The sequence below is a fragment of the Schistocerca cancellata genome, chromosome 2 (genome assembly GCF_023864275.1).
Source record: "Schistocerca cancellata isolate TAMUIC-IGC-003103 chromosome 2, iqSchCanc2.1, whole genome shotgun sequence".
Lineage (NCBI taxonomy): Eukaryota > Metazoa > Arthropoda > Insecta > Orthoptera > Acrididae > Schistocerca > Schistocerca cancellata.
Window position 1 is genome coordinate 187,503,776 of NC_064627.1, and position 13,407 is coordinate 187,517,182.

Consider the following 13,407-nt stretch of genomic DNA (forward strand, 5'->3'; position numbering starts at 1 on the left):
GTCTGAGGCACTGCTGTCAGGACTGTGCGGCTGGTCCCGGAGGAGGTTCGAGTCCTCCCTCGGGTATGGGTGTGTGTGTTCGTCCTTAGGATAATTTAGGTTAAGTAGTGTGTAAGCTTACGGACTGATGACCTTAGTAGTTAAATCCCATAAGATTTCACACACATTTGAACGATTTTTGAACAGTATCCAGTCACACACAATCTGTCAGAAACCCGAATAACCATCTTTTGCAATATGAGATGTGCGGGAAGAGAGTCAGTGAGGAAGTTCTGGAAGGTACCGACAGGAAAGTGGAGCCCTGCCGACTCTAGTGCCATGGCCAATTGCGCTAGGTTTCTTCGCTGAGGATGATGATGATGATGATGATGATGATGAGGTCCCATACTCCGAGGATACATGACGCGAATAGCCCGATCTAGGTGGTCTCAAATATTCCCGATTTGGAAACTTGTGGTAAGTTTCTGTGGGACCAGACTGGTGAGGTCATCGGTCCCTAGGCTTACACAATACTTAATCTGAAACTAACGTAAGCTAAGGACAACACACACACCCATGCCCGAGCGAGGACTCGAACTTCCGACGGCGGGAGCCGCGCGAACCGTGACAAGGTGGCTATGACCTCGCGGCTACCCCTCGCGGCTTTGGTTTAAATACGGGGAGTTTGGTGGCCAGGGGAGTACAGTAAACACAGCCCGGTGCTCTTCGAAATATGCACATACACTGCAGGCTGTGTGACACGATGTATTGTCCTGCTGGTAGATGCCATCGTGCCGAGGAAAAACAAACTCCATGTAGGGATGGAGATTGTCCTGATCCACAAGGATAGCTGCAAACTTGCGATGATCCATTGTGTCTTGTAGAATGGCGAGATCACCCAGGAAAAGCCAAGAAAACATATCCCAGAACATAACGCTCCGTCGTGGTTGCAGAGGGTTTCCTTTCAGATATTTCACGCTATACGCGCGACCGGTATCTGTCCGGCGGACCATAAAACTTAATGCATCCGAGAAGGCCACCTGTCGCCAGTCAGTCAAGGTCTAGTTCGGTATTGGCGTGCAGATTGCAACATTCGTCGCCAATGAAAGCAGCAACGTTCACTGAACACTAGTTGAGGAGACACAGCTGGTAGCCCCTTGGTTCATCTGGGCGGTTTCTTGCTGAATATTCGGCCGTACACGTCGTTCACTCGTGTCATTTATGGCCCGTGGTGCACTACAGTTTCTTTAGCGCTGGTTTTGGACAGCGCCATTTTGCCATGCACAGTATACGAGGAAAGATCAGAAGATAACACAGAATAATTTTATTACCAAAAAGTTTAATAAGTAACAAAACAAAAAAAATCACAAGTGAACTTACATCTTTTATCAACTTTCCTACATAGTCACCAACGTTCTGAACACATTTCTCCCATCGTGGTACCAGTTTCAATGTGCCCTATTCGTAGACCCCCATTTGGTTGAAGTGTAGCAATCTTCGGACCGCTGATTTTATTTTCGTATCTGTCGCTAAGCGTTGGCCAGCCAGGAATTTCTTCATGGACCCAAACAGATGAAGATCCGACGGAACAAGGTCCGGACTGTATGGTGGATGAGGGAGCAGCTCCCACTGAAATTTGGTGATTTCCTCACGGACAACAGCAGCAACGCAGGGGCAAGCATTGTCGTGAAGAAGTTTCACACCGTTATTAATGTTGTGACGTTTGTCACGAAGGGCACGAAGCAACTTAACGCAAGTTTTAATGTAGGCTGCAGCATTCACAGCGGTCCCGTCGTCATCAGAGTCCACCAATAACACACCATGCATATCCCAGAATACTGTCACAAGTACTTTCCTAGAAGACTGAGTCATTTTCAATTTTTTTCGTACAGGGGAACCAGAATGTTTCCACTCTATGGAGACTTGCTTGGTTTCGGGCGTGTAGTCGTACGTCCACGACTCTTCACCAATGACGATTGGTTTCTGAAGGTCATGCCCTTCTGCGGCGTAATGAGTTAAGAGATCCAAGGTTGCTGTTATTCGCTGGCCCTTGTGGTTGTGTCTCCTATTCTTAGGTGCCCAGCAAGCACTAACTTCACGAAATTTCACCGTGTCAAGAACTGGCGTACACCGCATCATAGGAAATGTTGAACTGCTGCGATTATGTTCGCAGTTGCACACGCCGGTCGTTCAAAATTACTGGCTCAAAGGCTCTGACATAGTGCGGGGTTGCAGCTGTGAACTGCCGCCCGGAGCGTGGCGAATCACTGAGGTTCACAAGACACCCCTGTGAAAAGGCACACCACCTATAGACATTGCTACGGTCCATATAGTTATCTCTATACACGCCACACATGTCCCTGTGATCGGAAATACTTCCACCCTTGGCTCGAAAGCTAATGACCATGTCCTTTTGGACATTAGATATATCGCTCCGTATCGGATTACAACTACTGTTTAGTTTCTCTGCGCCCTCCCGACACGGTTTATATACGCTCCGTAGCTAGTGTTGCCATCTGCCGTCTGTGAGTGGTTATTCAAAAATGGTTCAAATGGCTCTAAGCACTATGGGACTTAACATCTGAGGTCATCAGTCCCCTAGACTTAGAACTACTTAAACCTAACTAACCTAAGGACATCAGACACATCCATGCCCGAGGCAGGATTCGAACCTGCGAGCGTAGCAGCAGCGCGGTTCCGGGCTGAAGCGCCGTAGAACCGCTCGGCCACACCGGCCGGCCAGTGGTTATTCCACGTTGACTTTAAAACATAGGCGGTGGTCACATTAGTGTGACTGGGCCGTGTAGAAGTCCCAGTAAGCATGGGTTCGTAAACAAGCTGTTTGCGAGATATTTGCGAATATGTGGTTACGAATCGCCACTAACTTCACTCACAAATATTGTTGCAGTTCATATAAATGTAGTGAAATGTATAGTTTCCGATTAATACGCTATATGGTTGGGTTCAATTTGCGCCCAAGTCCTATCGCAACTACAGAGACACTACTATTTGAACACGTTACATGTTACAATTTTCTGTACCCTCGTAACCGTTAAAGATGTTCTGTGGTGTCACCGCCAGACACCACACTTGCTAGGTGGTAGCTTTTAAATCGGCCGCGGTCCGCTAGTATACGACGGACCCGCGTATCGCCACTGGCAGTGATTGCAGACCGAGCGCCGCCACACGGCAGGTCTAGAGACACTGACTAGCACTCGTCCCAGTTGTACAGCAGACATAGCTAGCGATGCTACATTGACAACTACGCTCTCATTTGCCGAGACGATAGTTAGCATAGCCTTCAGCTACGTCAGTTGCTACGACCTAGCAAGGCGCCATAGCATTTGATAATTATTATTGTGAAGCCAGTTGTACAGTATGAGAGATGTCCAATTATGGATTAAAGTTAAGTATTCTACCAGTTACTCTTGTTTTGCTAGTCTTATTTCTCTGACCTGTTCCAGACCTCACGCCATCCTGCGTGAGATTATAGCGTGCATTTCGGCTTCCTCCAAACTCCGTGAATTGGCTCCTGCCAATTCACAACATTGGGCGACACGCGGGTCCGTCGTATACTAGCGGACCGCGGCCGATTTAAAAGCTACCACCTAGCAAGTGTGGTGTCTGGCGGTGACACCACATGTTCCACGTGTCGTCCTCACATTGGAGACAATATACTCGTATCTGTAATGAGTTACGAACTCTTTCAAACACAGTCGACTATACAATTCACTGCTGCAGTTCTTCAATCCGTCGCTTATAAGATAACCGCAGACAGAAAAATCCACTGGATTAAGATTAGGTGATCTCTGAGGTCAACGTACAGGCCCTGCTCTATCTATCTATCTTGGGCCATATTGGCACAGTAGATGTCGTCGTATACCAGCAGAAAAATGCTCCATGACGCATGTAACACATCCCAAGACGTTGCGCAAGGTAAGGTAGGCAGTGCGTAAAATTTACGCTCAGTTAGACGGGGACAATCAAAACGCTTACATTTCAAATACAGCGATGAAGCATTCGCGTTTATCTCCCAAAAGACTCGTCAATCATGCTAACACCATAAGTTCTCTATGTAAGTGGCACTTGGATCGCTACGTCAGATGAACTGAAAGAGTAAATCCTAAAAGATTTGCTTACCTCCTCTACAGGCTGATTCCGCGATGATGTTACAAATTTTCAGGGATTGTGGAGAAGAGTGAGTGAATAAATTTGAGATAAAGGACGCTGGTCCAGAAGCAACCGAGTCGAAAAATACAAGCGAAAATCGTTGTGATACCTCTGACTGTGGACTCCCACCTACTTCGTACTCTTTGCTTTCCATGTTTTGGGAGTAGGTAGTATGTAGCAAAACCGGAAAAGAAGTCCAGTAACCTTAGGCTCTCAAGTGCACAGCATAGGAGCTATTAGCACATGTTCATCTTTACTACTAAAAAAAAAGTGGCTCTGAGACTATGGGACTTAACATCTGAGGTCATCAGTCCCTTAGAACTACGTAAACCTAACTAACCTAAGTATATTGCACACATCCATGCCCGAGGCAGGATTCGAACCTACGACCGTAGCGGTCGCGGGGTCAGGACTGTAGAGCCTAGAACCGCTCGGACACTCCGGCCGGCTTACTAATGTAAAACATGTCACTTCTCAACAAGTGCTCATAGCTCGTAAGGTACGCTTTTTAGAGCACATGTGTACTAGGCAACTTTTTCTTGTTTTGCTCCACAATACCTCATTCCAAAATATGGAAAGCAAGGAGTTTGCAGTAGAAGGGCTCCACTATCAAAGGTATCAAAACGATTTTCGCATATATGTTTCGATTCGGCCGTCCCCGGACCAGGGTTCCTTGCACCAAATTGATACATTTATTCTTCTTCATAATCCCTCAAAGTTCGTAACATCACCGCAGAACCACTGTATAAATGTCCCTATGCCCGGTAGGTAGTCTTCTCCATTGTTCGCAGATTCTTTGCTGACAGACAGTGAAATCTAGGAAGCTAACAAGGAACGTTATTTTTATCTTGAATGATGAGCTCCAAGTACTTTGATTTTTAAGAAGGAATGCCATCTTATTTTATTGGTGTGATGACAAAACACTTATCATACAGCAAAACACATATCACCCAGCAACCTATTACCAACAGAGAGCCGGTAAAGTCAAGAATAAGATGTCTATTCATAGCTCCGAGCAGAGGAACAAATGACATAAAGACCCGTCTTTTCTTATATTAAGTATTTCCGCTTCTTCTAAATTTCGGTGTCTTAATGCCAGCACCCAGTCATCTGCATATTCAAACTTACCGAGATCTAATTGTAGGCATAAAAGAGCATTTGGGCGTGGACAGATCCTTGAGGTAGCCAATGGTTTAGCGTCTTTGAACGGCTGTTGCTAAGAGGGTAGACGTCGAGACATCGTGGGAAGGAGCTATTACGTTTTGACGTGCTCTTGACCATATCGTGAAAGACATTTCCCGGTTTGTTGGTGTATCACTGTGGACAGCTTATCATCTCTTACACGCAATGGTGTAACATTCGAAGACATGTTACACGGCCTAAGGACTGGTCGTAAAAAGGTCTCAATCGGCAGAGATCGGAGTCGAGTGTCACGCCTTGTGTCAATAATAGTCGGTTTCAACCCGACACGAATTGCCGATTTCAGTGAATGCATGTCCGTCGAAGCCAGTTTCCAAGCAAAGATTGCGAAGGAAACTGCGTGCAGTGGACATTTGAAATCTGGCAGCTAGCAGAAAGCTCTGTCCAGTAACACATTAAGATGCACTTTTCAGTAGGCCAAAAATGGCAGAAACTGGGTGCTGGCCGTCTGGGACCGTACAGTGTTCATTTCAACATTCTCGGTGACCATGTATTGCTCCTTATTCCACATCTTCATGCTGAGTATGTTGTGGACGCTCCCTGATTCCAAGGTGACTACAGCCGTGTTCACAGGACTGCACGCATACGTTCCTGGTTCGACGAACGCTGGGGAACACTACAGCACCACTAAATCACACGATGTTCAGAATGAAACTTTCACTCTGTAGCGGAGTGTAGCTGTATGAAACTTCCTGGCAGATTAAAACTATGTGCCAGACCGAGACTGAACTCGAGATCCTTGCCTTTCGCCGACAAATGCTCTACCTACCGAACTACCCAAACACGACTCACGACACGTCCTCACAACTTTACTTCCGCCAGTACCTCATCTCCTACATTCCAAACTTCACAGAGGCTCTTCTGCGAAACTTACAAGACTAGCACTCCTGGAAGAAAGGATATTGCTGAGACATGGCTTAACCACAGCCTGGAGGGTGTTTCCAGAATGAAATTTCCACTCTGCGACGGAAGGCCCGCGGAAGGCAGAGGTTCCGATTTCGGGTCTCGGTCAGGCGCACAGTTTTAATCTGCAAGGAAGTTTCACTCGATTAATCCCACAGAAAATGTCAGAGAATATTCGAAGCAACAGGTGATGATGAACATCTCTGTAGCTTGGTTTCTTTGTGTGATTTAATCATCAGTGAGCGGCATCAGCTGAGTATGGCATACACGAAGAAACTTTGTGAACTCCTCGAAGCATGCCATAATCAAGAATAGAGACGTTGTTGAGGTATCCTTGGGAAAGGGAGTGACTAATTTTTCTCCAATTTGTGGTTATGTGATAGTAATGTTTCCTAAACGTTGGCCGTATCTCGGTGTTACATTTTGTACAGTAATAACGTGCGTTCCTGTTGCCGTGCGTAATTGATTATGAGTAGATATGTTGTAGCAAATTTTACATTCTTTTACTTCTCGATATTGCACGGCTGAGGAGCTGCTTACGAAAACAGCCCTTGTCAAAAATTTACATTTTTCAGCAGCGCGATAATACTTTGTAAATCGCTACGTGTCATTTTGTTCTCACTTGTATTTTTACATTGCTCCCTAGGTAGAAAACGTTCCTTTGACATTGTAATAATGTAACATTGAGCCTGCTGCAAGGATTTTTTTTTTTTTCAAAATGCCGTTCTCACTGACACAGGTTTCTCTCTTCGGAAAATTTAGTTGGAAGCAGATAGGGATGATGCGGTGGCTGCTCTTATACATTATTTATCTTGTGGTATGCTAATGTATCACGGACAAAAGAATTAAGTTACAGTAAAGATTTATTTATTTATCGTACGAAGACAACGGAAAATATTAAGAAATACATTTGGATTAAAAGTATACCTTTAAGGATTTAGGCACAAAGCTAATCTGTTTAAATTGTGAACATTCATAATTCAAATTTAAACTATAAAATTATAATGGTTAATTAAAACAGATACATTTAATCAGAGTTCACCGTCTAGCGAATGAAGCCAATTGATAGCAGAGGGAGCGGCATCAGTTAAGCTACTGAATGGTCCTGAGTACTTTCTCAGAGGGCAGTCCCTGACAATATGCTGAGCGGCTTGTTCTTGGGCTCCACAATTGCAGGCTGGTGACGTGTTCACAAATTCCAAGATGGTGTACTACGGGCAGCGAACTGCTAAGGCAGTCTGCACCACCGACAGCCATACTAGATCTACTGTTTCTCATGACTGTTCAAGGCAAACAGCACAAGAAAACGAACTACTACATTAAAGATGCATAGAACTGAACAAATCATGCTCTCTCTGGTCCTCTTCACTATTGTTGCGAGTTTTGGTCATGTCCAAACTCAATTCATCTTCTCCCTCTCCACAGGCAATTAATGTAGTGAAAAAGTTTTGGCTCTCATTCATCAAGAAAGTAAATCGAAGCTGGAAGTCTGTAGTTTTCGACTACATAATCTTGATTACATTGTTGTGTAGCTAACTGCCGGCCGGAGTGGCCGTGCGGTTCTAGGCGCTACAGTCTGAAGCCGAGCGACCGCTACGGTCGCAGGTTCGAATCCTGCTTCGGGCATGGATGTGTGTGATGTCCTTAGGTTAGTTAGGTTTAATTAGTTCTAAGTTCTAGGCGACTGATGACCTCAGAAGTTAAGTCGCATAGTGCTCAGAGCCATTTGAACCATTTGTAGCTAACTGAAAGTCAACAAGTGTTGATCTTCACTTAGTTCTGCCCCTTCTTTGCAACTCTGTCATGGTAAGTGAAGACTACGACTTCATCATTGGAAATATTGTGAACACTTATTACGAAATACTATAGTTGTCTCGCATAAAGTGTTACACTAGTTGTTAGCTAAGGTACAGGAAGTTTTTGCACGTAATCGAAAGGTGCAACTGGCTAATCCCTGTCGGGCATTATTAACTGTGATAAGAGTTGTTGTTCTGAGGGAGGAGACCAGACAGCGAGGTCATCGGTCTCATCGGATTAGGGAAGGACGGGGATGGAAGTCGGCCGTGCCCTTTGAAAGGAACCACCCCGGCATTTGCCTGGAGCGATTTAGGGAAATCACGGAAAACCTAAATCAGGATGGCCGGACCCGGGATTGAACCATCGTCCTCCCGAATGCGAGTCCAAACTGTGATTAGACCAGCCAAGTAGTGGTCTGGAACATTTTTTTTCATTTCTAATATATTGTGAAGAGTTGTTCCCATTGTTCAGCTACTGTCGAATGAAGGTATCGCAGTCTTTGCATCTCCAGCCAAATGAAGTAGGTGTCACTTTACGTACATACCTTCAAGAAGAGCTTATTTGCAGTCATCTCCAACGCTTTTGGCGGGAACACATCTGCCACGGTGGTTGACCTGTTCCTCTTCCATCAGCCTCTTCTTTTTAATTACGTTTATTTTCTTTCTTGAAATTTTTTTAGGACCATTGGACACTGTCTTCGGTACTCATAACAGAATCACAGGCACTGAGCCTCAACACAGGCAAGGACTAGAATGGAAGACCGCAACAGCTAGGTAGGGGATAATAAATATTCAGGTTGTCGCCAACTTCCACACAATAGTAACCCATATCTATTCGCAAAGGCCGTTTTTGTTAGATACGTTTTTGACAAGGGTCTTTTTGTAGAACCGTCCTCCTTTGAGCTGCAGTACCTCAGGATAGGGACTGTTTCTGCAGTATTTGGTAAATGCAAATGGTGAGTTTCTGACATGACTGCCAGAAAGCGCTGAACCCCGAAAACAAAAATAGTGAGAAGAATTTTTTAATGAACTCTTGAATAACGCTGATTTTTTTGCGTTTTTGCGTTTATTTAGCTTAACGGCAAACAGTCGTCCACGATAAACATCTGTTTGCCAGCGTCGCAGCACAGTTCAGTTCCGTCGACATTTTTCCGGAGCTTCCTTATTTTTCTTCTGATATTAGGTTTTTCTTAAACGACTTCCATGAAGTCGTACCGTGACTGCAGTTATTACAGAGTCGCGTCAGTGGCTTCCCTGTCGTCCCGGATACTGCCTGGAATGTTTTTATTCCACCATCTCCCGCGAACTGGCTAGTGCAGCCCCAGGCAAGTTTACCCCGTTTTCCTGTTATGCACTTATACGCTGATTTGCGAGGCACGTTAAATTCCCAGAAGGCTGTTTCCGCATTTCCCGTGATGTTATTGCTCGCAGCTGTAGGATTGGATGTAAAATTTCGCGAAATTCCCCGCTTGCAATGTTTTTAGTTTTCTAGTACTACATATGGTACCTGCTGATTGGACAAACATTACTGCGAAATAATAGCGCCCCAACCAACTAACATGGCAGCTGACATGCGGAAGACACGCTTTACCCTCCTCGAGATAAACAGATCCGATCTTTTTGAAAACGTCACCAAAAAGGGATTAGCCATTGCTAAGCTATTTCACGAATTATGGTCACCGAAGGCGAAACGATGTAGGAAGTTAGGAGAGTAGTTCCGTGTCGTAGAACTGATAAACGGTCACCAACTTTGCACTCAAATGACGACCTGAAACCATTCACTTCCATTCTGACAAACGAATATTAGTGTTGAGTAATGTCTTAAGAGCCCTACCAGTTGGCCGTGCGGTCTAACGTACGGCCTAACGTACGGCTTTCCGGGCAGGATGGCGCGCGGGTCCCCGGCACGAATCCGCCCGGCGGATTTGTGTCGAGGTCCGGTGAGCAGGTCAGTCTTTGGATGGTTTTTAGGCGGTTTTCCATCTGCCTCGGCAAATGCGGGCTGGTTCCCCTTATTCCGCCTCAGCTACACTATGTCGGCGATTGCTGCGCAAACAAGTTCTCTACATACGCGTACACCACCATTACTCTACCACGCAAACATAGGGGTTACACTCGTCTGGTGTGAGATATTCCCTGGGGGGTCCACCGGGGGCCGTCCCGCATAATAACCCTGGGTTCGGTGTGGGGCGGCGGAGGGGTGAAGTGGACTGCGGTAGTCGTCGTGGGGTTGCGGACCACTGCGGCTGCGGCGGGGACGGAGCCTCTCCGTCGTTTCTAGGTCCCCAGTTAACATAACATAACATAATGTCTTAAGAGCCCCCACACATTCAGTATTTATTGCGTAGTAATATTATATCAATATATTCCATAAACGTATGAAGCCAATATTGGCACAACAATATTGCGCATTATTTATGCCCGGGATGCGTTAGTTGAAACTCTGTCTTCGTAGTGAACCTGTCGACACTCGACGATTTGGAACTCGTAGGCTATGAATTGCAGCTGACTTCCTTGCTCTTCAAAACACATACAGAAAGTATGCAGAACGGACGAAATATGTCTGAAAAGCTCCCAGTGAACATTTCAGTGCAGTATGGATTCGTAAACTACAACAACACTACAATAATTATAAATTATAACAAGTGACTGTGTAATTTATCGTGTACACGTACTGTTTTTCTATGTGTTTCTCTAGTGCAGCAAGTGTTGCAAATGAAATTGTTGCCAACCAAATAAAACAATTGTTTTTTTATTACTGACTGAAAGCTTATATTTTGTACTGCCCATGATGTGACAGCAGTTTCCTCTACTATTGTGAAAAACGAGTTATCTGGCTTTTTCTTAACAGTTAGGAATTTCATTTCTCAAAGTAAAAGTACCGCATGTTGGTTTGATACACATCCTCCAGCACATCTCTGATCTTTTGTCACTTACTTTCTTCGGTTCTTTGCGGAAATTCGTTCGGAGCGATTTGAATTTCTCTAGGTCTCTGTAGGAGCAATACTGCACTTACATCTATAATATATTGCACAATGTATTGAGCGGGCGTAAATATTTTTAAAGCTTTCCAGTCGACTTAAATGTCCTGTATTATGCAAATCGTCAATACCGTTGTCAGACTGTCGCAATAAGTATTGAGCGTCACAGGGTCCCTTTAGTCTTACTAAATATGTTCCAAGAAAATATGTACCAAGAAAATAAAGACAGCATAGACCCGCCGTGGTTTAATGATAACTTCGTAGAATGTTGCGAAAACAAATAAACTTTATGGATCTAGACAGAAAACGTAACGACCATTCCAGTATCGGTAAGCCTACAGTAATTTCCACAGACAGATCTTGGCGAAAGATGTATTGCAATTCCTAGAAAGTTCTGGCCCTGTGTAAACTTATTCGACGGATCCAAGCTCGTGGATCAATCTGGTGTTGAGACTGAAGACTACAGACAGAAATCCAAAATATAAAAAACTACATTTATAAATGTGTTCACACATGAGAGTACTATCATACCGATGTTTGGCCGCCGCACAAACTCACAAATGAGAGATATTGAAGCAGTAGCCCCCGGTATTGAAAAACAGTTTAGACTACACAAAGCGAAGAAGGCAGCAGATCGTGGTGGAATCCCTGTTGCACAGGACACGTTGCGGAATTAGCGCTTTTCCTAGTTCTGGCGCAGGAAATACTCAACGTCGCCATCGATAGCCCTCTCTCTCCCTTGATGGTCAACTTTTCTGTGAAGAACTCTGAGCAGACAGCGCTGGAATCAGCGACCCACAAACCAATTATATTTTGGAGGTATGCGGGCAATTTTTTCATAGTGTGCTCTCACTGGAGAAAAGAAATTAATGTAGTTTTTAACCCATCTCAGCTCCGTTCATAAGAGCATCCATTTCACTATGTAAATAGTCTGGAGTACTGCTGTGCGGTGTGTGACGGAGGACATCGAAAAAGCTCGAAGAAGATCAGCTCATTTCGTATCATCGAGGACTAGGGTAGAGGGTGCCACAGAAATGATACGTGAATTGGCGTGGCGATCATTGTAACAAAGGCACTTTTCGTTGCGGCAGGATCTTCTCGTGAAATTGCAATCAGCTTTCTCCTCCGATTGCGAAAGTATTCTCTTGGCACCCGCCTGCATAGGGAGAAATGTCCATCGTAATAAAATAAGAGAAATCAGAGCTTGCACAGGAAAATTAAGTGCTCGTTTTTCCCGCGCGCTCTCCGAGAGTGGAACGAAAGGGAAGAAGCTTGAAGGTGGTTCGATAAAACCTTTGACAAGGCACTTAACTGTGAATGGTAGAATAATCATGTAGATGTAGATGCAGAGGGTTGTCTGCCATTTCTGGATGTTTTGATTAGACGGAAGAATGATGGCTCTGTGGGGCATTCAGATTTATCGTAAGCCCACTCATATCGATGTGTATTTGCAATCATAGAGTTTTCACTAGCCGTCGCAAACTTACTAGCCCTTGCACACGGAGCTCACACAGTCTCAGACGAGATAGATTAGAGTACATGGACTTTTCGTTCCACTAGATTCATAGTGAGCAGATCCTTCATGGTGTAGAAAATGTCAGAAAACAAAACAAAAATACATAAAAATATTTGGCCTGAGAATACAAATATGCTAAGGTACCTTCAACAGACACCAAGTGAAAGGGTTCTTATGGGTATGGATCAAGGAAAACAGTCTTAAATATATTTTCGTTTAAAAGATAATAGCAAACGTATCGTAAAACATTTAAGTGTTCAGTACAAGGCCTAAAGAGCTGCCCCTCCTGTTTCGGGAAAATAGATATTCTACACTGCAGATGAAAAGGACACTATCAGTTAAAACCAAAACCTAGGAAGTGGGTAAAGGGGAGAGCGTGCCTTTATTGGCAATATTTCGTTCAACATACCCCAAAATCTTCCGAAAATTTAAGGTGAAGTAGGTTTTCCGACCATCATCTAAGATTGCAGACTATCTGGGATCAGTGAAGGACAATTTGGTATTGCAGAAGGTGTGACGTTTCTCATATTTTGGACAGAATATTACTTTCCAAATTTTACATTTTATTGGGACGCTGCAACTGGCAGAAGCATTTCGCTGCCTTAAGCAGCACTGCAGAACACGATAGCACCGAGTGAGAAGCTGGTTCCCATGCAGGCATCGATAACGGTCGAACCATATAGCACAGCAGTGACACATTCGAGCGAGGATGTGTAGTCAAGCCACTAAAATGAATCTTGCTTGGCGATCGATACGGTGGGGAACCGCATTCATTCACGCGTGTAACTCAGAACTTGTTTATTAAATACTAGCAGAGAAAACCGACGTTGCCCAGGTATTTGTTTGTAGCTGTTCGTCCACG

At 44.6% G+C, this 13,407-nt stretch overlaps 1 protein-coding gene across 3 annotated transcripts in view; it reads left to right on the forward strand.

The window, feature by feature from the left end:
- The window catches only part of LOC126161504 (disks large 1 tumor suppressor protein), a 935,475-nt gene that overhangs the window by 364,069 nt on the left and 557,999 nt on the right, over positions 1 to 13,407 (forward strand). The gene's annotated exons all lie outside the window — the stretch shown is intronic.